Source organism: Pongo abelii, chromosome 5 (assembly GCF_028885655.2).
Source record: "Pongo abelii isolate AG06213 chromosome 5, NHGRI_mPonAbe1-v2.0_pri, whole genome shotgun sequence".
Classification (NCBI taxonomy): Eukaryota; Metazoa; Chordata; class Mammalia; order Primates; family Hominidae; genus Pongo; species Pongo abelii.
In genome coordinates, this window is record NC_071990.2 from 82612718 (window position 1) to 82639501 (window position 26784).

General features: G+C 37.5%; 1 long non-coding RNA gene across 2 annotated transcripts in view; it reads right to left on the minus strand.

Moving 5' to 3' along the window:
• Positions 1-26784, minus strand: part of LOC112133884 (uncharacterized) — a 229832-nt gene that overhangs the window by 70052 nt on the left and 132996 nt on the right. The window contains exons 1-2 of one of the 2 annotated variants that reach the window (XR_010140525.1): positions 23758-23858; positions 14281-14325 (exon numbers count right to left, since the gene is read on the minus strand). The exons of the other annotated variant lie outside the window; for it this stretch is intronic. This is a non-coding gene — a long non-coding RNA (uncharacterized LOC112133884). Of the gene's footprint in view, positions 1-14280; positions 14326-23757; positions 23859-26784 lie in introns of those variants that run through there. 2 annotated transcript variants of the gene reach the window in all.

Here is a 26784-nt window from a genome sequence, read left to right on the forward strand (position 1 = left end):
GCTCAAGTCTCTGATATATAAAGGTATCATATTTGCATATAACCTATGCACATTCTTCTGTTTAAGTCATGTCTAGATTATGAAAAAAAACCTAATACAGTGTAAATGCCATGTAAATAGTTACACTATATTGTTTAAGGAATTATGACAAGGAAAAAAGTCTGTACATTTTCAGTACAGACACAATATTTTTTAAATATTTTAGATCTATGGTTGATTGACTCCATGGATGCAGAACCCACAGAGATAGAAGGCTAACTGTACACACATTTCATCAACTCGTATTAAATAAAAAATTAAAACTTTGTTTACAAATTAGATCCATATTATTGCCAGAGAAAAATCCAAGACTTTTTAATTATTAACAACGTATGTTAGGCAAAAAGATAAAATTTTAACCTGAATTTGTGCCTCAAATGGCAATTTGCACAAGCATAGAAAGGAGGTTTTTCATGGCCACAGCTCAATAAGAACCTACGTTGTAAAAAGGTAGGCCAAGAAACCAACATAATCTTGGACTATGTTAATAGGCATTAAACGCTCAGATGAATGCCAGGCATGATCTCTAGACTACTATGTATGGTGCCTGATTCCACTCCTCTTGCAAATCTCATCTCGGGAATAGAAGACATCACATGGCTACAGGTGGGGAGGAATTAGGAAATACTAAAAAGGTTGGGCAGAGTAAAGCAATCTCACCTGTTTTCTTTTTTTTTCTTCCCCCCCACCGCCCCCCACACTGTCAGGGTCAGGACAGCATAAGACATAGTGGGATGGGACAAGGATGATAAGCATCTTGTCCAAAAGCATACAAAGATGACCAATGCTTTCTTCATCTCTTAATTCATTTATCAAAGGGATGGCACTATTATGAGCTATGCATTTGGGGTAAGGAGATTATTTTTTTTAGGAAGCATCATTGACTTTAGGCAGAGAAGACCAATAGGATGGAGCCCTGAGAGAGAATGCAAGGAGGAATTGGCTACCTGCTGAAACCTCTTGAACCTGTCTTTCATAGGTGAAATGGTGTGCTCAAGTTTTCTTCTAACTAGTTTCTCACAGTAGAAAAGTTAGGAAGGGATTCAGAGTAGAAGCATAATTGAAGAAGGAAGGAAGTTCATTTGGCTAAGATGAGCTCCTTGACAGTGCAGTAGGTAGCAGGATGGCAGACAGATGTAGACAGTAAGAATACCCAGGTCACTGGTCAGGCCATGTCTAAGAACTGTATTCAGGGTCGGGTACTACATTTTAAATAGAGAATGTGATAAATCAGAAAAGCGGGACAAGGAACGATAAAGGGTCTGAAAATCACATCCTACGAGGAAAGGTTGATGTCTAGCCTGCAAAAAAGGTAGATTGAATTGGGAGCTTCATGTCTATAAGCATACAAGAGGCGTCCACATCTCTATTCTATCAAATGGGTAAACAAGGAGGAAAATGGTGCCAATTATGGAGTATCCATATTTGCTCCAAATGACGAACATTATAACAATTATAAAATGAAAGAGTTGACTTATGGAGCTATCGAGAACCCTTATCTGAATGTGTCTAAGCAGAGATTGGTAAAGATTGTCTTGTTTTTTATTCTTTAAAAATCTATGTAATTTTTTTATTATACTTTAAGTTTTAGGGTACATGTGCACAACGTGCAGGTTTGTTACATATGTATACATGTGTAGTGTTGTTGTGCTGCACCTACTAACTTGTCATTTACATTAGGTGTATCTCCTAATGCTATCCCTCCCCCCTCCCCAGGGGAACAGGAAGGGGAATATCACATACCACACAAAAGGCCCCGGTGTGTGATGAGTGAGAACATGCGGTGTTTGGTTTTTTGTCCTTGTGATTGTTTGCTGAGAATGATGGTTTCCAGCTTCATCCATGTCCCTACAAAGGACATGAACTCATCCTTTTTTATGGCTGCATAGTATTCCATGGTGTATATGTGCCACATTTTCTTAATCCAGTCTATCATTGTTGGACATTTGGGTTGGTTCCAAGTCTTTGCTATTGTGAGTAGTGCCGCAATAAACATACGTGTGCATGTGTCTTTATAGCAGCATGATTTATACTTCTTTGGGTATATACCCAGTAATGGGATGGCTGGGTCAAATGGTATTTCTAGTTCTAGATCCCTGAGGAATCGCCACACTGTCTTCCACAATGGTTGAACTAGTTTACAGTCCCACCAACAGTGTAAAAGTGTTCCTATTTCTCCACATCCTCTCCAGCACCTGTTGTTTCCTGACTTTCTAATGATCGCCATTCTAACTGGTGTGAGATGGTATCTCATTGTGGTTTTGATTTGCATTTCTCTGATGGCCAGTGATGATGAGCATTTTTTCATGTGTCTGTTGGCTGCATAAATGTCTTCTTTTGAGAAGTGTCTGTTCATATCCTTTGCCTGCTTTTTGATGGGGTTGTTTGTTTTTTTCTTGTAAATTTGTTTGAGTTCTTTGTAGATTCTGGATATTAGCCCTTTGTCAGATGAGTAGATTGCAAAAATTTTCTCCCATTCTGTAGGTTGCCTGTTCACTCTGATGGTAGTTTCTTTTGCTGTGTCAAAGCTCTTTAGTTTAATTAGATCCCATTTCTCAATTTTGGCTTTTGTTGCCATTGCTTTTGTTGTTGTAGACATGAAGTCCTTACCCATGCCTATGTCCTGAATGGTATTGCCTAGGTTTTCTTCTAGGGTTTTTATGGTTTTATAGATTAAACATAATTGAAGCTTTATATTGAAGAGCGAATTGGTGTCATTCTAATATAAACATGTTTATCTCATGTACATTGAAATGTTAGATAATTCATTTGTTAAGAATAAATTGAGTGAGTCAAAACTTCAAAAAAAATCCCTGTAATTTCTTCTCTCTTTCATTTATTCATTTCTTTTACTGGACACCTACTTGGATCAAGCCTATACTAGGTGCTGAGGAGACCAAGAAGAATAAAACACAATCTGACAAGGTACTCTCATCCTCTGAAGAAGACTGGCACAATATAAAAAGGGTGATAGGAAGGGGAACCTACCCAAACTGACAAGTCTTGACTTCAGAAGTAATTCTAGGAGGATGGGTATAGAAAAAATGTACCAGGCCTCAGAATCAGAATCAGTCCCCCTACCCTCCCTCCGTAATGTGGCAATGGCACAGGCAGTCCCTGAGGGGCTAAATCCCTGCTACAGGGAGAGTCCCCAGGTTCAGGAGAATATTTTTGAAAGTTTTCAGGCCTGGAATCTTAATCGAGGTCTTCTCTTGAGTCCTGGTAGTATCATCATATAAAAAAACCAACTTAGGCAATTAAATGCTAATGGCCTTATAAGAAGTTGAAACTGAAACATACTACTGTAAATGTAACCTACATTTACTATACTAGATACTACACTAGATACTTATACAGTGTATACTCACGCAAGTGGGCTGACTACCATCCTAATAACAGCATTGGCATGGGTGCAAAAGGGAAAAACAAAGCCCAAATTGATATTTTACTTTGGAACAGGATAAGGGAAGTACTCTGACAGACTGTGCCAGCATAAGCCTCATAAAAACAACTGGGAATGTAGAAAAGAAAAGGAAAAAAGTGGACAGAGTGATAAAGAAAGATAATGTTAAGTACATATAACCAGCATCTACTTTGATTCAGTATACTACACCACAGGTTTTTTTCCATAACATTTTCTTGTCAAATATTATTCTCAGGGTAAGATGGTAACATCAACAATGTGGGTAGTCAGAGTTAAGCCTCATACAGTGAGGACACTCCAATCCTCTGAATTCTCACTCTCTCTCTTCTATCTCTACTCCCTCTGTCTATCTCTCTCTGTCTCCCTCCCTCTCCTCAGTAAGTAAGTAGATAGATAGATAGATAGATAGATAGATAGATAGATAGATAGATAGATAGATATTGTTCAGTTAGAGTTTGTGGCCTCAAACCCTTATATCACCCTTTGGTCACTATCAAAATGGAAGTTCTTTGGAAAAATAATATTATTCTATCAGACGTCGATACTCTCTTGGGCTGGGGGTGCTAACAGGGTACCACTGCACTTCACAGCTTGACTTGAAGGGTGCTAACAAAATATGATGTGAATCTATGTAAACTATTGAGCAGGGTCCTGGCCACATAGCAGGTACTCAATGAAGGCCAGTTTCCTCCTTCCACAACTCTCCCTTTTGCTTCTCCTCTCAATAGGTTTAAGGAATCACATTGCTAGAGTCATGGTAATTCTCCAAGGAAGTTGCCCAGGCTTGGGGTGATGACAAGCACAAACTCCTTATGATGCTGTTCTTTGCCATAACACATTCATTGTGCCAACACCCTTCTTCTTGCCACATGGTAGGTCTTCACAAAATGGGAATGCCCCCGCTTTCTCCTTCCTTCAGAAGGAAATGACATTAGTTTCTCTTCCACTTAACTTCATTAAATCCAACTGAACACACATTTAGTGTCTTCTAAATAGTACTTGTTATTTAGTCCTGTGATGAGCTCAGCTACCTGAGGTTGCAAAATGCTCAACTGTGGAGTTGTTGGACAACTAATAATTCTGAGAGACTCAAGCCAGGCTAAGTGGGGTTGGCAGGGGGTAGTGGGAGGGTCCTCATAGATTGGTCTTGCTGCACTCCTCACTGTGACCTCACTCTGTCCAGGAAGGACACTGTGAGCTATCCCTCACTCATAGGCATTGTAGGGTCCTGCACATGCTCAGAATATTTATTTGTTTTATTATAATTCTAGATATGAATGAAACACAATATTACTGCCTTTGTAGCCCAGATTAACCCAGTTTGCTGAGGCCATGACTAAGTTTATCTGATATCAAGTATTTGGCAATGAGGACATTAAAAATTTAAGTACATCTTTTCCTGTAAGCACAGGGTGTGACTAAAGCAATAATCCTGTTTATTTTCAAATAACTTAAACATGACCAGCATTTTGAAAAATTAGCCTATCATTACAAAATTACCAGCTCAAGAAAAATTATTACAATTCAGGAACCCCTTCCACTGCTATAAACTACTCTCCCAGATATATTTTGATTTGTGCATCACCACACATCTCTCATTTTGTAATGATTTAAAACAATGGTGGTGTGATTACGAGAGAGAAGCAAGACATATTTCATGATAGCCCAAGATTTTCAAAAACATAAAGATGTGTGTACGCTAATTCAACCTTTGGAGAAGTTAAGAGGTGATAGGTACACAAGCAGATGGACTTGGTCCACAAGCAAGGTCACAAGCTTCTCTCATGTCATTCAAGGTTTCCAGCCATTTATCCTTACAGAGCATTTTTCCAGGAAGGCAATACAACACGGATGCCCTATCCACAGAGCAACATATCTGTCCTTGTGAGGGGAACATCATCTTAGTAATTCAAAGACTAACTCTAAATACGTAACATTTACTAAGTCTGTGCCATGTGTGTGTTAATATACTGAGTGATTTACATGAATTATCACACATGAGATAGATAATATTATAATGTCTAATTAACAGATGAAGAAATTGAGGTTTAGAAAGTTACTGAAACAACATTACCAGTAAAAGACAGAGCAGGAATTTGACCCAGGCTTCACTGAACCTAGAGCCACACTCTTATTTGCTGTGCTGGGCTTCCATAAACAGAAGAAACTCTTTCAAGTTGGAAACAGCCAGGGTCACTATGATCCTCTGAACAACCAATTTCTCTTCTTGTGCTCTAGGCTGAATTGTTTGAATCAAGCAGAATGCAATATCCTCACATCTACACACACATATTTTTCACATAGAAAGTCTTCATGAATATACACAGAAAGTAAAGATATTTACTAACAGTAACATCTTTGAAAAAAAATTCTACACCACCACCAGGACTTAACTTAAATGTGAATTATAAGGTAACTGCGATTTCTCATAATTTTAAAAATTCTGGTAATATGTTCTTCCTTCTCAGAAAATATCCCATACTGATGATGGAAAACATATTGTATGAGGTCCATTCTTTGAACATTGCTCTTTTTGTAGTACCCCTCATTTAAAATGCAAACATTACTGGAAGTGTAACTTAGTAAGTCGTGAGCAACTTTATGTAAGTAGTTTTATTATAACCCTCAGTTCCCATGAGCCAAGAGGGCATTCAGGGTGCTTAAACACACAATGGACCTCAGCTAAAAACCAAACCAAAACAAAAAATCTGGTAGTCATCTAGGGTTTGTCTCAAAACTAGTGAGCAGGTTCACAGAATGATCAACATGTAAGAGAAGATGATATGTTTTCTGTTGTAGGGGAGAGCTAGAGATCTCTGTTTTATAACATAGCAGTAGCTTTCCTAATAAGATTTTAATATCTAAGTTATGTCCAAATGTTATTTGTGCCTCTGGGCATTTTTGAAAACAACATTCTCAGATTCTATGCATAATGATTATCTAGCTTATAATAAAATACCGCAGGATATTTTCTAAAATTTCCTATTGAATAAAAAGGTGGACCTAGACTGCTGTTCCTGGGAAGATGGAGTAGATACACTTTTCCCTCTTCCTTTCACTAAGTACAACTAAAAACCAGGGGTAGTCGATAGAAAACAAACATAATAAGACTCTGAAACTCTGAAGAGTGGAGAGAAGGAGGAAGACTGGCTATAGAAATGAAGACCCAAAAAATAGCACAGTGGTGAGATCACTGGATTTTCTTTTTGTTTCACATATATCCCAGACTAGAAACTGAAAATATCAACCACCATGAAATGCCAATCAATGGGTGCAGGAGGAAAAAAAAAAAAGAGTTTGCTCTCTCTAGCCAGAGGACCAAAAAAGGCAGCTTAGAAAGAAAGAAAACTTTCTTACACAATGTCTGTTCTACTCCAGCCACTCATCAGAGAAAAAAAATCGTAGCACCACTCTACCTGTGCCAGAGAGGCCAAGTGAGAGCCCAGACTTCCACACTCCTGATGCCATACCAAGGCACCCCAATATCTCCACCAGGGTGGAGTCAGAGAGGGTTAAATATGAAGCTGGGCTTTCATCCCCCCAGCATGTAATGAGCTCCCAAACCCACACAGAATCCATAGAGACCAAGTGTAAAGCCTGGACTGCCATTCCCACCTAGTAGTAATGAATTGGTCCTTTCTCCATTGGGATGGTGTCAGAGGAGGCATAAGAGGGGAGTCAGTCCTTTCACCATTGTCCAGTGCTAACAAGGCCACCAACACCGTGGGGATTGGCAATTTCCATCTCCCTCTGGCAATAATGAGGACCCCAGTGTCAATAGAGGATGAAAGGAAAGCCTGAACTTCTACCTCTACCTGACGATAATGAAGCATGATCTGTCTGTTGGAGCAGTGTCTGATTAAAAAAAAAAAGAAAAAACAGCTAAAACAGAAGATTTATGCTGTAAGATTGAGAGTCTTATAACTGAATTCTGAAAATGTCCAGACTTCAATAAAAAAATCACTCACTCTACAAATAACCAAGAAGTTCTCAAATTAAAAAAGACAATCAGTAGACTCCACCACCAAGAAGACAGAGATGTTAGAATTTCCTGAAAAAGATTTTAAAGTGGCTTTTATGAAAATACTCCAATAATCAATTACAAATGTGTTTCAAACAAATGATAAATTAGAAAGCCTAGGCAAAGAAATAGAAGAGATAAAGAAAAATCAAATGTAAAAGAACTAAAAAGAAATAACTGAAATAAAAAGTTAAGTAGATGGACTTAAAAATCAGAATGGAGAGGACAGAGAAAATAAACAGAGAACCAGTGGATAGGAAGATAAAGCAATAGAAATTACCCACTATGAAATATATATATAAAAAAACTACATTGATAAAATAAACAGTCTTAGGAGCTTGTGGAACTACAACATAATATCTACATTTGTGTCACTGGAATTATGGAGGGAGAGGAGAAAGAAAGTGGTGCTGAAAAGAACTTGAAGTAATAATGGCTGAAAAGTTCTCAATTTGACAAGAGGCATAAACCTACAAATTCACAAAGCTTAGCAAGCCATAAACGGAATAAAGCCAAAAAATTTACTCTAAGACACACAATAACTAAACTTTTGAAAACCAAAGATAAAGAAAAAATCTTGAAACATTCTGAGAAAAACAACACTTTATCTATGGAGAAAATAATTTAAATGACAATGAATTTTTCATCAGAAACCACAGAGGCCAGCAAAGGTGGCACAACATATAAAAAGTGCTGAAAGAAAATCATCATCAATCTAGCATCCCATAACCAGCAAAAATATCTTTCAGGAATGAAGGGGTACTCAAGACATTTTCAGATTAAAAAAACCTGAGAGTTTGTTATCATCAGATCTACCCTAAAATTATAGTTAAATGTTTGCCTAAACAGAAAGGAAACACTAAAAGAAAGAACCTTGGAACGTAAATGAATGTAGAGAAAATATTAATAGTTAAGACAATTATATTATAAATGGGGGAGGATAAAGGGATTGAAAAGGAGGTAAGATTTCTATACTTCACCCAAACTGGTAAAATGACAATATCAGTAGATTGTGATGTTATGAATATATATATATATATTATATATATTATATATATTATATATATTATATATAATGAAATAGCTAAAGAGTTTTTTAAGTTATACCAAGAGATACATTCAAAAACACTATAAATAAATAAAAATAAAATTATAAAGAGTGCTCAAGTAACCCACAGAAAGGCAGGAAAAAGAAAACATAAATGAAAAACAGAACAAACAAAAAATAAAACCAAAATGACATAGTTAAATTATAACATATCAATAATTATTTTAAATATAAATGTACTAGTTAAAGGATAAAAGAAACTGAGCTCATAATTTAAAAATTTCCCCCCAAAATCTCTAGGTCCAGGTGTTTTTACTGGAGAATTCTACCAAACTTATGTACAAGAATTAAAACCAATTTTACACAAACTTTTCTAGAAAATAGAAAATAAAGGAACACTTCCCAGTTCATGTTATGAGGTTAGTGTTATCTTGATACCAAAAACCATACAAAGACAATACACAATTTTAAAAAAAGAGCAATATTGCTTATGAATATATGTGCAAAAATACTTTACAAAATATTAGCAAAAAAAATCAGTAACATATAAAAAGAATTACATACTTTGACCAAGTGGCATTTATTCCAGGGATGAAAGTCTAGCTCAATATTTAAAAATCAATCACTGTAATCCATCATAAGAGGCCAAGAAAAAAAACATTGCATAATTGTACCAACTTGACAAAATTCCATACCCATTTATAATAAAAAGTCTCAGAAAAATTAGAATAGAGGGGAAGTTTCATCAGCTTAAGAGCATCTACAAAAAATCTATAGCTAATACTATACTTAATAGTAAAAGACTGAATGCTTTCCCCCTACTATCAAGAAAAGGATGTATACTCTGACTACACTTATTTTAACATAACACTGGAAGTTCTAGTCAATGCAATAAGATAAGAAAAAGAAATAAGTCATACATGTGAAGAAGGAAGAAATAACACTGTCTTTATTTGAACATAACATCTTGATCTATATTGAAAATCTTAAGGAATTCACAAAAAGACTACAAGAACTAATAAGTGAGTCCAGTAAGGTCACAGGATACTAGGTAAACATATAAAAATCAATTGTATTTCCATATACTGGCAAAAGACATATAGACACCTAAATTAAAAGCACAATACCATTTACAATTGCTCAAAAAAAAGAAATAGGCGTAAATCTAACAATACATGTACAGTATTGATATGCTGAAAACTAAACAACAATAATAAAAGAAATTAAAGAAGATTTCAATAAATGGAGAAATATACCATGCTCATAGATCAGAAAACTGAACATAGTCAAGACGGCAATTCTCTCCAAAACTGATAGATGGTTAATATCATTCCTTTCAAAATTCCAGTAATATTTTTATAGATATGGACAAAAGAATTCTAGAATTTATGTGGAAAGGCATTGGCACTAGCACAGCTAAAATAACTCTGAAAAATAAGAACAAAGTGGGAGGAACCAGTCTACCTGATTTCAAGACTTACAGCCACAGTAGTCAATCATATTGTATTTGTGTAGGGCTAGACATACAGATCATTAAAACAGAACCTAGAAATAGACCTATACAAATATTTCCAGCTTATATTTAATGAAGTTACAAAAACACTTCAAAAGAGGAAAGGTAGCCTTATCAATAAATGGTATCAGGCAACTGGGCATCCATAGACAACAAGAAGACAAGGAGTCAGGGAAGTGGAGAAGGAGGAGGCGGAAGGAGAAGAAGGAAGAGGAGAAGATCAAATTAGACTTAAGTCTGATACTTTATATAAAAATTAAATAAAATTGAATCACAGTCTTCACTGTAAAGCATTAAACTATAAAATGTTTAGAAAAAAAATTAGGAGAAAATTTTCAGGATCTAGTTCTGAGCAAATAATTCTTAGACTTGAAAACAAAAGCACATACAAGGAAATTGGTAAATTGAACTTCATCAAAATTACACATTTCTGCTTCATGTAAGACTCTGTTAAGAGACTGAAAAGACATGCTACAGACTGGGAAAACATAATTGCACATCATATATCTGACAAGGGACTAGTATCTAAAAGATATGTTAACTTAAAAAAAACTCTGAAAACCTAGCAACAAAAAATATCATTATAAAATGGGCAAAAGACATGAAAAGACATTTTATTGAGGAGGATATGTAGATGGCAGAGAAGCACATGAAAAAATGTTCAATATCAATAACCAAGAGAGAAATACAAACAAAAACCACAATGAGCTAACACTGCACACCTATCAGAATGGCTTACATGAAAAAATAGTGACAACACCAAATGCTGACAAGGATACAGAGAAACTGGACAGATCAACTGTTGGGGATTTAAACTGCTATGGCTGCTCTACAAAACATTTTGGCAGTTTCCTTAAAAATTAAACATGCAATTACCATGTAGCCTAGAGATTGTATTCCTGGGCACATTTTTTACCCCAGAGAAACAGAGTTACGTTCACACCAAAATCCTGCACCCAAATTTTTATAGTGGCTTTATTCATAATAGCCTAAACCTGGAAAAAACCCAAATACCCTTCAGCAGGTAAATGATGAAACAAATTTCAGTGCATCTATACCACAGAATACTACTCAGCAATAAAAAACAAACAAGTATATTTTCCATGCAGAAAAATATGGATGAATCTCCAGTGAATTAACGCTGAGTGAAAAAATCCAGTCAGAGAAAGTTACATATTGCATGATTCCATTTTTGCAACACATTTGAAATGACAAAATTATAGAAATGGAGAACAGAGTAGTTTTTGTCAGGGGTTAAGGAGAAGAGGCAGCCAGGTAGGAAATGGCTGTGGCTATAATTGGCAACATCAGAGATCCTCGTAGTGTTGGAAATGTTATATTTCTTGACTCTATCAATGTCAATAGCTTGGTTGTAAAATGTGCTCTAGTGCTGCAAAATATTAACATCGTGGGACACTGGGAAATGAATACATGGGATATTTCTGAACTCTTTATTACTTCTTCTTCCTTTTTTTTTTTTTTTTTGTTTTTTTGTTTGTTTGATTTTTTCAGTAGAGATGGTGGAGGTGGAGGGTCCCAGGGCGATCTTGAACTCCTGGCTTCAAGGGATCCTCCCACCTCGGCCTCCCAAAGTGCTGAGCCACCGCGCCTGGCCTATTTCTTACCATTGCATGTGTATTTACAATTTTCTCAAAAGAAAAAGTTGAATTAAGAGATAATACTCAGAAGCCATCCAAAACAAAATAAATACAGGTTATTAACAATACATACATGTTAAGTTGTATCTATATGCTATTTGACATCCTCTACCAGATGTTTGGAAACTGAGAAATTTGATCATGGAGATTAAATAATTTATATTATTTTTCTTTTTACAAAAGACCTGGAACAGGGATGGCAAATAGATTAAATTTGATACATTCTTTGATGGGAAAGGGTGCTATAAGGGAAGAGTAATGTCTGTTATGAGCCCTGTATTGGGGGATGTTGTGGCCCGTGTACCACATAATTGCCATTCTTGCCTTGGAGTTTTAACCTAAAGCCTTGTCAGTAGGATCTCTGATACCTTGGGAATTCCTGAGACTAGGACTTTCCAAAATAGCACCCATTTTAGTTTCACTCAAATGCTAGCATTTAAAAGCTGCTAAATCCCCTGGGTTGTCACTCTGGATGTGCCATGCGAAATGGCTGGGCTACAAAGTTGGCTGTTTAGCTGATGTTCCACAATTATCATTTGCTGCCCACAAACACATTATGCAGTTCATTGCTCAGGAAAATTTTCTCTTTGTTTGAGTTACAGGGATTAAACGTATTACAGCTTAATCCCTTTGATGTATCCAGGCCATTTTAAAATTGAATGTTTTTCTATTAACTCTCCTACTGGGAACCAATTCACTGACACTGTAGCAACAGAGCCAGGCAATCCTGATTAATTACAGAATTTTTGCCCTTCTGCTCTATGAGTCTCTCTAAAATATCTAATAACAAAAGCACTTAAACAAATCTATGGGGTTAATCAATGTTTCATGTAATTTGTAATAAGAAACTTCAAAGCCTTTCAAATAAATAGTGAGAGAGAAATGAGAACTAGCAGATTAAAGAAACAAGTGTTTAAGAATTCATATGTATTAAAGGCTCAAGCCATGTCAATTCTCAAACTAACCAAAAAACTAATTCATGTTAGAAAATCAGCACACACTTTGTTTGTTACAATTCTTGAAATGGAGAACGTGAGTTTATAAATGAAATTATACATTCAATTCAGAGGCTGTAATGCTGCTGTCAAATTTATGGCCTCCAATTTACAGAGATCAAGACATAATAAACAATCAGGGAGGAAGGCTCTCTGGTCATCAGATCTGCTTTAAGTAGATGGGTTGGACTGAACATTCTCCATATGGTAACCACAGGGATGAATAAGGGCTTCTACTTTCGTTAGTGGTGACTGTGAAGAAAGCTATATCAGAAAGACCTGTCTGATGTAGAAAAGTGAATATTATACTTCACTTTATGTGCTACAGAAAATGGAAGAGATCAGTGCAGGCGAAGATTTAAGCATCTCAATTGTAGATTAGCACATATTGAGAAATTAATCTGCCCACTGAATAATACAAGAAAAAATTGTGGCCCCGGAAGAATTAGCATCACAGGAAGATCACAGAATGAAATACATTTTGGTTCTGAACAAACAAAACTTGTGCAAACTTAAAATTCACAACCTACTTCAAGATATTTCTCATCGGCAACTTATAACTATGTAGCATAAAATTTATTTTATACGTCAACAGGGATCAGTTTCACTCATGATTATTTTTCATTAACTGATTTTCTTACACTCTAAGATTGTATTTATTTCCTGAGGCCTATTATGTAGACATTCCAAAGAAGAACAGCAGTGCTGAGGAACTGTTCATAGTTGCTTAAGGACAAAGCACTATGCTAACTATTGTGGAATTATTATATGGTGCCCCACACACAGAATCCTTGGAAATTAATTTAGACAGGCAAGAATTGGTTTGATTTTCACGTGTGCAATGAGACAAGCCTTACTGAAATTTGAAAGATAAAATTCCTTTCAAAGATGCCACTTGTCAGCCTAATAAGAAAATCATCTGTACTTTTTCCTACATATTTTCCTGAGTATTAAACTTTTTAATCAAGGCCATGTGAGCATTGAAGTATTATAAAGCTCATTTGTTTGACTTAGGAAAGTCTATTCATCTGGGATAGCACACACTATTCACAGTTTTTCCATTTTTATTTCCTAAGTAATATTTTCTTCCTCTTTCTATATTTGCTGTTTACATTTTTGTAATTTGACACTAATCATTGCACCAGTATTGTGGGCTTGTATGTCTGCATATGGCATCATGCTGGAGGCTGGAAGAGATACACAGTTGTGAGTCCAAGTTTCGGCCTTCAAGGTGGCATGCGTTCCAGTGAAAGAAAAAGACCCACACACCAGGCACAAAAGGGAGCATGACCGGGGCCTTGCTGCTCAAAAGGTGTTTCTCAGACCAGCATGCTCACTTGGAGTTTGTGAGAAATGCAGTCTAAGTCCTATTGAATCAGAAGATGCATGTTAACAAAATCCCCACACAGTTCATATTCCCAGTACAATATGAGGACTGGGCAACAGGCTTGGTGTGGAAGGGGAACTGAGTATGGAAATAAGAAGCCTAAAAATTCCACACAGTACCGCTGGCAGAACAATTTGGAGGACATGGTTCACAGTCATTTCCTAGGTGTAGTTATATTTGGATTTTGAAGCTTACCTGGTCTGAGGACAGTTGAGCAAAGGTACATGGATGGGGATCCATCTAAAATAAATAATTTAAAGGCTTGAAGAAATCTCTCAAATTAAAGGATGCTCATTTCTGTTTGTATTCTTGTTTGTATTCTTGTACATCAGAATAATACAGAATTCTCCTGACATCATTAACTCGGAAGTAAAAATAAGATCAGATTTGCTTTGATATTCAAGTTACATAGATTTCTAGATCCAATATGATCAGAGTAGCAATAAATGCAGTTATCCACCAATCCAACCTCTAACACCTTACTTCTTTAAAATTTTTTATTGTGGTAAAATATAGATTTTACCTATATTCAATGGCATTAAGTACCTTCATATTGTTTCCAATCATCACCACTGCCTATTTCAAGAACTTCATCATCACAAACAGAATCTCTGTTACCCATTAAACATTAATTCCCTATTCCGTTCTGCCCCTAGTTCCAGGTAACCACCACTCTACTTTCTGTCCTTATGAATTTGACTACTCTAGGTACCTTACATAAGTGGAATAATACAGCATTTGTTCTTTTGTGATAGTTCACATGGCATAATGTCCTTTTGGTTTGTTCATGCTATAGCATGTATCGGAATTTTATTCCTTTTTAAGGCCAAATAATATTCCATTGTATGTACATATGACATTTTTTAAACGTTTATTTTAGGTTCAGGGTACATGTGAAGGTTTGTTGTAGGTAAACTCATGTCACAGGGGTTTGTTGTACAAATTATTTCATCAACCAGGTATTAAGCCCAGAACCACATAGTTATCTTTCCTGCTCCTCTCCTTCTTCCCACCCTCCACCCTAAAGTAAACCCCAGTGTTTTCTGTTCCCTTCTATGTGTTCATAAGTTCTTATCATTTACATACCACATTTTTATCCATTAATCTGCTGATGGAACATTTGGGTTGTCTGTAGCTTTTAGCTGTTATGAATAGTGTTGCATAAAACCTTACCTTTTCATGTTACTGAGTGTAAAGCTATTGAGAGCTACCTCTTTATTGTTCTGAAGCTGAGCAATCTTGGTAGCTTTCACAGAAGCTGTCATCATGTGCATGATGGAGCTATTGGGGGCAGTATGCCCTATTCCACTTCATTTTTGCTGAAGTGTAGATTGACTGCCAAAACCAAGACACTCTAATCCAAGTTCTACTCACTAGTGTGTTGAAACCTTACCAAGACACAGAATTCCTGTGGGAAGCAGGACTTACCCTCCCCCAGCAGTAAGCTTACACTCAAAATTAGCCCAGCTGCCAAGTGTACAGTGCTGAGTGTTAGCCATTGCCTGTCACTCAGAAGCAGCCACTTCCTCCAAAGCATGTGGTGGCACCCTAGAAGTGGGTTAGACGAGATCCCAGTACCACTCTGAACATCCCAGAGCCAGTCGCCACTCTCACAACCCACATCCTGGATGCAATCTACAAAGCTAGTATGGATCCATTTCCCTCCAGCTTTCCTGGACTATTGCTTGGTGACTAATTTCAGAGCAGCTCTTTAGTCTTTTCTTGCCATCTCACCTTAATAGTGGTTACTGCCAGTCCTTTGGATATGTTTTTAAAACTGAAACACAAAGTGGAAGAACTGGGACCTGAAGAGTTTCACCCCACAAGCCCCTGTGTAGCAAGTACGTTTCCAGAATTTGTATCTTGTAATCTCCAATCTCTTCAGGGCACTGAGTTTCACAGAGGGGTATGGGGACTCTCTCCATCTATAGAGCTGGATCCAGGCCTGGCTCAATTTAGTCCCATTATATGCTCTCCCTGAACTGGAGTATCAGCTTTGCATGCAATACATCCAGGTGGTTCTTCTCAGACTAAAGGAATCTACCCAAAGGAGAATGATCAGCTAGCTCATCTTTTGAGGCACCAGAAAGTACAGCTTATTTTAAAAGACTTTCCAGCCTATAAGAGGATTTAAATTTGATTTATTCTGAGTATTCTGTTACACATACGTGCATTTATGTTTCTGAGTACTCTGTTGTACATGTGTGCACTTACGGCCCTGATGGGACAAGACCAGTACAACTCTAATTAAATCAAAGAGTAGCCTCTGAAGGAAAAACTCACCCTGTGGGAAAGGAGAATCAGGCAAATAAACTTGACCCAGCTAAACTTCAGGTATCTGAGGATCACTCACTTCTTAGTGCTACATGGTGTCTATCTCTTAGGTCTGACATTACACACAAACAGCTAGGTGCTAGGGAGCAGAGGTGTTTTGAGAAAACCTAGAACGGCTCCCTTCACTCTGTAAAGCAGTGGAGCTTAGAAAATGCTCTGGTGATGCCTATGTGCCAGCCAGTGACACAAAAGTGGCTGTTGGAGGTGGTGACTACTCCATATCTGTGAGGAAGATAGCACAGTTTTGGTACCTGGATGACTTAAGCACATTCAGGCCCAAACACACAGGCTGCAGTATCCAGAGGAAATGTGGGGGCAGAGGTAATGTGCCTGGCAGGGAAGTGGCACTGGTGTGTGTTGGAGTGGTTTCAGCATCTGCATAGGTATGGATGTCCCAAAGAGATGCTGATGTCAACTGACAGAGGCATTACATTTAGAAAAGGAAGCTTATGGTGCTCGCTTCGGCAGCACATATACTAGAAAAGGAAGCTTATGGAGGGACCAGAAGGAGGCTATTTCATCCAGCTTTGTTTGACATGACCTTTGCTTAAGGGCACTGGGGCAGGAAAGTAGAAAGTGACACATGCTATAGTGTGTCATATAGGATCTATGTCTAAGCATTTGTGAGACACTCTGGGGGACTCCTAGGAAAACTAAAGGGAGACCCTGAATGGGAGTGAGGTTAAATTCTAACTCACACTATCCAAAGGCTCCCATTACCTTTACCATGGATTTCCTTGGACTCAGAACACACACAATCCCTCAAAATAATACACATAAGAAAGCTGAACCTGGATCCCTTCCTTACACCTTACACAAAAATCAACTCAAGATGGATTAAAGACTTAAATGTAAGACCTAATACCATAAAAACCCTAGGAGAAAACCTAGGCAATACCATTCAGAACATAGGCATGGGCAAAGACTTCATGACTAAAACACCAAAAGCAATGGCAAGAAAAGCCAAAATTGACAAATGGGATACAATTAAACTAAAGAGCTTCTGCACAGCAAAATAAACTATCATCAGAGTGAACAGGCAACCTACAGATTGGAAGAAAAATTTTGCAATTTATCCATCTGACAAAGGGCTAATATCCAGAATCTACAAAGAACTTAAACAAATTTACAAGAAAAAAACAACCCCAACAAAAACTGGGCAAAGGATATGAACAGACACTTATCAAAAGAAGACATTTATTCAGCCAACAAACATATGAAAAAAAGCTCATCATCACTGTCATTAGAGAAATGGAAATCAAAACCACAATGAGATACCATCTCGTGCCAGTTAGAATGGCAATCATTAAAAAGTTAGGAAACAACAGATGCTGGAGAGGACATGGAGAAATAGGAACAGTTTTACACTGTTGGTGGGAGTGTAAATGAGTTCAATCATTGTGGAAGATAGTGTGGTGATTCTTCAAGGATCTAGAACTAGAAATACCATTTAACCCAGCAACCCCATTACTGCATATATACCCAAAGGATTAAAAAATCATTCTACTATAAAAACACATGCACACGTATGTTTATTGCAGCACTGTTCATGATAGCAAAGTCTTGGAACCAACCCAAATGCCTATCAATGATAGACTGGATAAAGAAAATGTGGCACATATACATCATGGAATACTACGCAGCCATAAAAAATGATGAGTTCGTGTCCTTTGCAGGGACATGGATGAAACTGGAAACCATCATTCTTAGCAAAGTAACACAAGAAGAGAAAACCAAACACAGCATGTTCTCACTCATAACTGGGAGCTGAACAATGAGAACACATGGACACAGGGAGGGGAACATCACACACTGGGGCCTGTCAGGGGCTGGGGGGCTGTGGGAGGGATAGCATTAGGAGAAATACCTAATGCAAATGATGAGTTGATGGGTGCAGCAAACCAACAAGGCACATGTATACTTAGGTAACAAACCTGCACGTTACACGTATGAACCCCAGAGCTTAAAGTATAATTTAAAAAAAAATAATAAAAATACATGTATATGCAAATTTAAGAATGCTTCTTTAGGATGAGCAAATGATTAGGTTTTCACTTCTTACCTCATTCCCTAAATAGGACTTGTTTTTAACTATGCTGTTTGTTATGTTTTTAAGAGTGAGGAACATTGAACCATTCACTGCTTTGAAATCTTTACTATATCTCCCCATGATGTATAGTGGTAGGTCACCACTTCAAGGACAATGAGGTGGATGGACAGGTAACTATGTGTGAATGTGTGATATGATGGTTACAAGACCATAGAGAGTGACTGGAGAGAGCACTGGCCCTGTCTAAAGGCATGCTGCTTCATTGAAAACAAAACAAAAACCAAAAACCCTTCACCACACAAAACATGTCCATGGGCCACATTAAGCCCATTAAGCCAAGAGGCTACCTGGATTGTCATTATATCATTGTTGTAACTCTCACCACATAGATAGTTTACCTCTACCTCAGGCTGAGATCAACCCTGTCTTTCATGGTTGACATGGATGAAAACTAAAAGAAGCATATCATAGTATCACTCCAATTATCCTTGGAGCTGGCCAAAAGAAGGGACCCTACTGCTTCATCTTTGTATTCTGTTTACCAGTTCAGTTTGCAAATAATCCACATTGTGATCTCATGGGGAAACTATGTCTGATAAAAGAGAATGATAATACCAAACAACTATTGGGAGCTCATTTCTTGCCAGGCCCTGTACTAAGAATTTTCCTTATCCTGTTTCATTTACTCTTCCTAACTAACCTATTGCATAAGAACTATCATTATCGCAATTTTATGGATGAGAGAACTGAACACAAGAGGTGAAGCAGAAATTTGGTGACTTCAAAGTCTATGATTTTAACCAAAATATATATACTTATGTAAAGCAAGTGTGAGTCAGTGGTTCAAGGATTGTGCAATAGGCTAGAAGGAAAGATATTGAATGTACGTAATATTTAACAGGGAATTACTGTTTCTAACAATAGACCTTAGCAGCATCAGCAAGAGGAAGAGCAGTGGATCCAGGAGAGCTTGGAGAGAGGCTCAGTGGTAGGAGGCTGAGGTTAGGGTTAGGGTTGAAGTGCAATCTGACAGAAGGGTGGGTAGAGAGAATGTTGAGTCTGAGCTTCTCCTCCCCAACAATTTCTTTCTTCATCCCCCCTCTACCCTTCGTCTGTCCACTTACACAAGTTCCAACTAAGAAGAGATAACCAAAACTTAGACAAACACTGTATTTCACATATTTGAAGCATACGTGATTTCTCTCTACATCTCCCACCCTCCCCTCGGGTATCTGGCCTCTATTAAGTTAGGAAAACAGAAAAATGTAAACTTTAGTGATGTGGAGAAAAGGACAGACTTTTCCCCTTCATACCGCACCACAGTTGTGTTCTAAGGTCTGGGTTTGGTGTGTTATGGATGTTTCTCTCTGAGGGAAGGGCCTGAAGAGATCAGAGACAATAAACTCCAACCCCTACAGAAGCCTTGAGAGGCAGAGCAAAGTGCTCGCTGTTCTGTCCCATCTGGTCTCTGGACTCTGTTTAGGTGTCACTTCTAGTACTAATATTTCTGTCAATGAAGAGACTCTCCCCATACTTCCTGATGTCACCCTGTGATGGCTAATTGTTTTGTTCGTTTGTTTGTTTGTTTTAAGATGGAGTCTCACTCTGTCTCCAGGCTGGAGTGCAGTGACATGATCTCGGCTCTTTGCAACCTCTGCCTCCCGGGTTCAAGCGATTCTCCTGCCTCAGTCTCACAAGCAGCTGGAACTACAGGTGCACGCTACCATGCGCAGCTAATTTTTGTATTTTTAGTAGAAATGGGGTTTCACCATGTTGGTCAGGATGGTCTCGATATTTTGACTTTGTGATCTGCTTGCCTTGGCTTCCCAAAGCGCTGGGATTACAGCTGTGAGCCACCGTGCCCGGCCGTGATGGTTAATTTTATGTCGACTTGGCTAGACACTATACCCAGATATTTGCTCAAACATTATTCTAGATGTTTCTATGAAGATATTCTTAGATGAGATTAACTTTTAAATCAGTTGACTTTGAGTAAAACAGATTACACCTCATGATGTGAGTGGGTCTCATCCAATCAGCTGAAGGCCTTAAAACAAAAAGCCTGACCTCCTAAGAGGAAGAGGGAATTCTGCCAGGAGACTGCCTTTAGACTCAAATTGCAGCTCTTCCCTGGGTCTCCAGCCTGCCAAACTACCCTGCAGATTTTGGATTTGCCAACCTCAACAGTCACATGGGCTATTTCCTTAAGATAAATCTTTCTTTCTGTATATATACACATCCTATCAGTTCTGTTTTGTTGGAGAACTTTATTGAATCTACACCCTACTTCACCAATTCTAAGATGTATATTTTTTCACACTTCTCTAAAATCATGATATTTTAAATTGACATTGTTTCCAGTGAAATATGATTGTTCCTAGTATTTGACAGAGTATTCGCCATTCCCTCAACTAGATATTACTTTGGAAATGCAAACTAATAGTTTGCTATATTGAGCTGAGTGACTGTGGTGTAACCACCATCCATGATTTGTATAGCCATGCAATGACTTTTCTCCAAGGATTTCAAAGTTCTATGCAGTTTTAAATAATTATTTTCCATAAGCCTGTCATCTAATTGCCATCTGTAAGCTCTGAAAAAAATATTTTCCCAGGGGATGCAAAATATGAACACTATGAGGGAGACAGAGCTTCAAAGCAATGCTTTGAACGGGAAGTATAGGAAAATGGAATGGAATATATTTGTCCTCAGTTAAGCCTCACTGTACTCCTTAAGCCCCACTTTCCTTTCCATACAGGATTATAGCATTTTAACTACCAACTGTACCTTCTTTATTCTGTTGAAAGAGGCAGTTTGTTTTTCTACCTGGTATATTTTCAAAAGAATTGGATAATTGGCCAATACTATAACAATTTTTTGATATATCACTGTCTTGCATAAAACTAAGACTCAAAGGTAACAGTACGTCTTAAGTATGTGTATATGTCAGCATCTCAGTACTTAGCACGTGCACAAAGTACATGTGGATAGTTGTGAATACATGCATGTCCCTGAATAACCAGACAACAATGTGAAATGCTGGCAAATGTCCAGGCTTTTTTTTTTTTTTTTTTTTGAGACAGGGTCTTGTTCTGTAGCCCAGGTTAGAGTGCTCATTGCAGCTCAACCTCCCAGGCTCAAACAATACTCCTACCTTAGCTTCTCGAGTAGCTGAGACTACAAGCGTGTACTACCCATACCTGGCTAATTTTTTATTTTTTTGTAGAGACAGGGTCTCGCTATGCTGCCCAGGCTGGTCTCAAACTCCTGAGCTCAAGTGAGCCTCCCGCCTTGGCCTCCCAAAGTGCTGGGATTACAAGCATGAACTACTGTACTCAGCCAGATGTCCAGGCATTAAGGAAGCCCTTCAAATCTACATACTCAAAATCATCAAATAAGTGACTATTTGGCCCCCTTTCATTTATTTATGTATTACAACTTCTCTTATATTCTAGGTACATGTGTGTGTATGTGTGTGTGTATGTGATTGAGTGAGTCAGAGACAGAGAGAAGTTGAGCGAATGAGAGAGATTGTCTCTTCTGGGTTGTGAATATTTTGAAGGTGGCTTCATCAAAATACCATAGGTTTAGTGCCACCATTTTGAATACTGCTTCTGCCACATATAGGCAATGTGACTTTGGAATAATTACTTAACTTTTCTCATCTTCAGTTTTTGTACTTAGAAAATAAACATAATACCTGCATTGAAGAGTTATTGAGGCTTAAAAATAATTTTTGAAAGAAACAGGTGAAATTTTAGATCTCATCCCATCTCTCTCTCCTGCTGTAACCCTAGGCACAGCACCTTGTACTTGGAAGGTACTGTCATGTTTGTTGAATGAATCACAAAGAAGTGTCTTGACAAAAAACACACACTATTTTTGGCTTTCTATAAAACATGCAATAAATTTTATGGCCTGACTTTTGAGTACAAAGTAAAGAACCATTCATGATGTGATCCCGTTTTACCCCAAATGTTTGATATTTTCAACCAGAGTCATCAAATCCAACATATTACTTATGTTCTAGCCTCACTGTCCTATATAAATATCATCTTCATTTAGATGAAAACAACAACCATAAAACAAACAATAATGCAGATATTTCAGTTAAACCATGGAACTTACTTCAAGTTTATGGTATTACTAGTTTGAATCTTTCACAGAAGAAACCAAGATAGTCATTTCTAGTTTTTAAGAGATAAAAAAATCACAAAACAGACATCTTCATGTCAACATTATTTCCCCTTTTGTTACTTTCTTTCCTTTCTTTTTCCACTGTCTTCTCCCCTACCCACCATCTGTTTGTTTGGAAGATCAATGAATGAATCATCCAACAGGCGAACAAACTCTGATGACACATTACTTTAAGCCACATCTGAAATGAATTGAAAGTTTAAAAGGCCACATAATAACATCGATCGGTTTGCATGCTTTTCTTGTTGAAAGATAATCAGACGCCAGAAGGGCCCTTTGTAACACACTGTTCCAGGGACTATCAATTCCAACATCCACACATACGTTCCCCCCATGAAGTACTGGCAGCCATTTTGTACTTATTGATTGTGCCTCTATAATTCTTCTTCAGATAAATGATTCACCAGATTGTAGTAGCCCTTAGTCAGAGAATCACAACTAATAGCTAAAAGCAAGTGTCAAAACCAAGCAAATGAGAGAGCAATAGTCTCTTCCCACTGTTCCGGGTGGCAATGGAAAGAGTAAATCCTAAATAGACTGGAAGCTGAGAACAGACAGACGGAAGGAAGGTAGGACGATAAGAGGGAAGAAAGAAAGTGTTAGTGGATGGATTTAGGGCCAGATTAGTTCAAAAGCCTGAGTCAAATTTCAGCTCTAAGTTGTAGAAACTGAGTGGAAGCTGAAATCCCAACAAGTACTTCATTTATTCAGTGGAACTATTTAACCAATACTCTATGTCAGGACATGTTCTAGATACTGGGGATATGTTATTAATCAAAACAGAAATGTGTAAACTCCTAGAAATTATATTCCAGTGAGGGATGATAACAACACACATTTAATGTAATCAATCAATCACTCATAAAGTATATTGAAAGAGAAAGAGAAGTGCTGTAGAAAAATTAAAAATCAGGGCAAGGAGAATTGCAAATGCCAGAGTGGAAGCTTCCATGTAAATGCTGTGGTCTTAGCAGGAGGATTAAATATCAATAATTCACCAGAAAATGGCAGAATCACAAAACTAAAAGGAAACCATTATGTAACATAACACAAAGAGAGCAATTTCATGACAGTATATGAGGACTACTCACATTTTTCATCTAATTTAAAGAAAATATTTACTATGCATGTAACACCAGAGAAGCTCTGAAAATGTTTCAGAGATAGTTGCTTGTCCATATGCTTCTTTAATAAAACACATTTCTGTTAAAGAACACAGTTATGTGGACTTCACTTACTGGCAAGGTCAAAGTCCTCTAAAAGCAGTTTCGTCTCATCACTGTCCATGTGACTGATACTATTATCTTTGTTTTACAGGTGGGGACATTAGAATGTTGATGACTAAGCACCATGAGTCAGTGGTAGGGTTTATGAAAAACGCATGTCCTAGGCAGCATGTAAATGACTTCATCTTATGTGGGTTTGGCCATGTAAGAAGTTAAATTATCTCAGCAATTTTGTGAACTTGGCTTTCTTCATAATTATCCTTCTTCCTGTCTGCTATCCCAAAAGACCTGGTTACTGAAGAAAGCTCTGTGAGAGCTAAGGATGAGTGTAAATGCCATGAAAACACCATAAAAGTATTCAGTAGGTGCCATGCCACAGAGTTCTTCTAATGAAGGAATTCAGGAAAAGCTTAAGCACTGCCAAAGAGTTTAGTTCTCAAGTATTTTTTTTCCCCCTCTTAGAAAAGTGCCTTTTTGGCTGGTACTTCATAGGAAAATGACAAAGACTTTACAGCAAGTCCCTTATCTCCTTTCACTTTTTAAATCTTTAGAACATGGTTAATACTATGTATTTGTGGTTCAACTAGTAAACTCACTGCTTACATTTGGCAAGTGACAGCAATAGCAGCAACCCCACAAAACTTAGGCAATAATGATGGTTTCTTTAAATTTGGAATTCAAGATAAAATTGGGAAATGCATCAAGAAGGGATAAAGCTCTTTAGGTTATCTTATCACAGAATTTGAAATTTGTGGCCAAGAGAATGAAGTTAAATGTTTATTTTATATTACTTGATCATTCTGAAAGTTTTCCAAGTTATTTCAGACTAAACTTAAAGCAGGATATTGTGTTAATCAACTCTTAAATATTAATGTGGCCCTGCCAAACTGGTTTCCTTAAAACCTCTTTCATTTGTGTTACCCTACCATTTTCTCATGTAACAGATGAAGATAAACGTGCAATGCTGTTAGCGCATTTTGCTACTTGGATTACTAGGTTCACACATAAACACATAGACAGAGCACCTAATTATTCAGGGCAAAGGCCACTTTTGCCCAAGGCAACTTACTTTGTCTACCTATTACTCTTTTAGTGATCATCTTCTTTCCCTTGAAAAGTATCAGAATTGAAACACCAGGAATTCCAAAACAAGCCACTCCTCCCTGTGTCATCCTTGTCCTACTGCTTCTGATCTTGGTCCTCAAACCCAATCAATGGCCTTATCAGAACTGATCAAGCTGAATTAGACGGGAGTTATTTTGATGAGAGCTTGAGTGTGTAATCAGGTGTATGGATTTTTGCTATCTCCCAGAAAGAGGCCAGAAACATGTGGATGGAGCCCCAAGGGGTAGCCTGGTCTCATTCGAAATAAAATAAACTGGCTTCACAGTGGCCACTCTGACCTCCGGCCGTCTAATTTCTCAGCTGGATTATAACTAGATGCCCTACATGCAGCTATTCTCAAGAACTACACAAGCCTATGAAAGAGAAACTTTTAACTGGTGAGAATGCTGGAGCTACGTCTGTCCAGGAAACTGGTAACACGGTGACATCAACTGGGCTCCAGAAGTTTTGAGAACTTCCATTTGGCTTTGAGAAACAATTCAAGGTGTTAATTCTGACTTATAAAGCTGTCTGTGTTTTGGATGCTGGTTACCTTAGAAATGACTCTAAGGCCATTTCTCTTAGCTCTAAGGCGAAAGAGTTCCCAGATTTACACTTCAAACACCCAGAAGCAACACCCTTCCATAAACAGATGAGATGGCTAGAATTAAGGGCTGCTTCAATCTCACAGAATTCTACTTTGTAAATTACAAATTTTACCCCTTGGCTTCCTTTACTGATTAGAAATATGAATGTGGAGAAAGTACCAATGTGAAAATTTTACCATTAGCAGCTTAATATCCTTGAGTGTTAAAACATTTCAAGTCCAAACTTAAAAGAGTATAATAACAAATTCCAGTGTATATTTAAATAATGTTCCTGTTTATAACCCTATCTATACAACATATTTATTCCATGAGATCATATATTTAAACAATTATCTTCTTACTGGCAAGCACATATTCCCATGAGCAAGGAGATTTTAATAAATTAGATGTCATCATCTGTAAATACCTTGTTTCAAAATGTGCCTTTCATTTATACTAGGTTTTTAAAAGAATTTGGCAGATCTGTTTCCTTAGCCTCTTCATGAGATTGACTTAACCTGCATACACTTGTACCATTTTTACTATATCCTAATTATTCGACCATTGTTTCATTTGTCCAAAAACATCTGAACATGAATAATCCAGACAGTGAAGAGTTGAAACTGTCTGGGGATTTAGCATAAGCTTTCTCTGGAACTAGCAGCACCATCAATGCTCAGTGCTCCTCCTTTTAATATTCTAGTGTTTTAGGATCATTCTGTAACATTCCTTTCAGCTGCAGGATGTCTTTATAATTCTTTTTTTCACAGAGGAAAAACACAGAAGCAGAATCAATTAAGAGGCTTACCCAAGGCCATTCAACAGATTACTGATAAAGGTAGAATTGGTGCATTATATCTCGTTGAAGAAAGCTTTTCCTTTTTGCGCATTTCTCTACCAACTAAATTAACCCATATCCTATCAGCAGGTGATGTCAATCTCAGAAGACAAACTGTTCTTGCTGTTCCTGTTAAAATATATGTATGGAGCACATGTATGAGAACACCATATAAAGGAACAAGAAATCAGTAGTGTGAGAGCCAATTCAAGATTTAAGTACAAGAGAAAAGTCCATAACTGTTCAAAATTGGACAGTTACTGGCAGCCTCAAATACTCTTGTGCTGGTATCAAAAGCAGAGAACTGCTGCGCCAGAATGCTAGGACAGTTCCTCATTCCCTTTCATACAAGCACAAGTATAG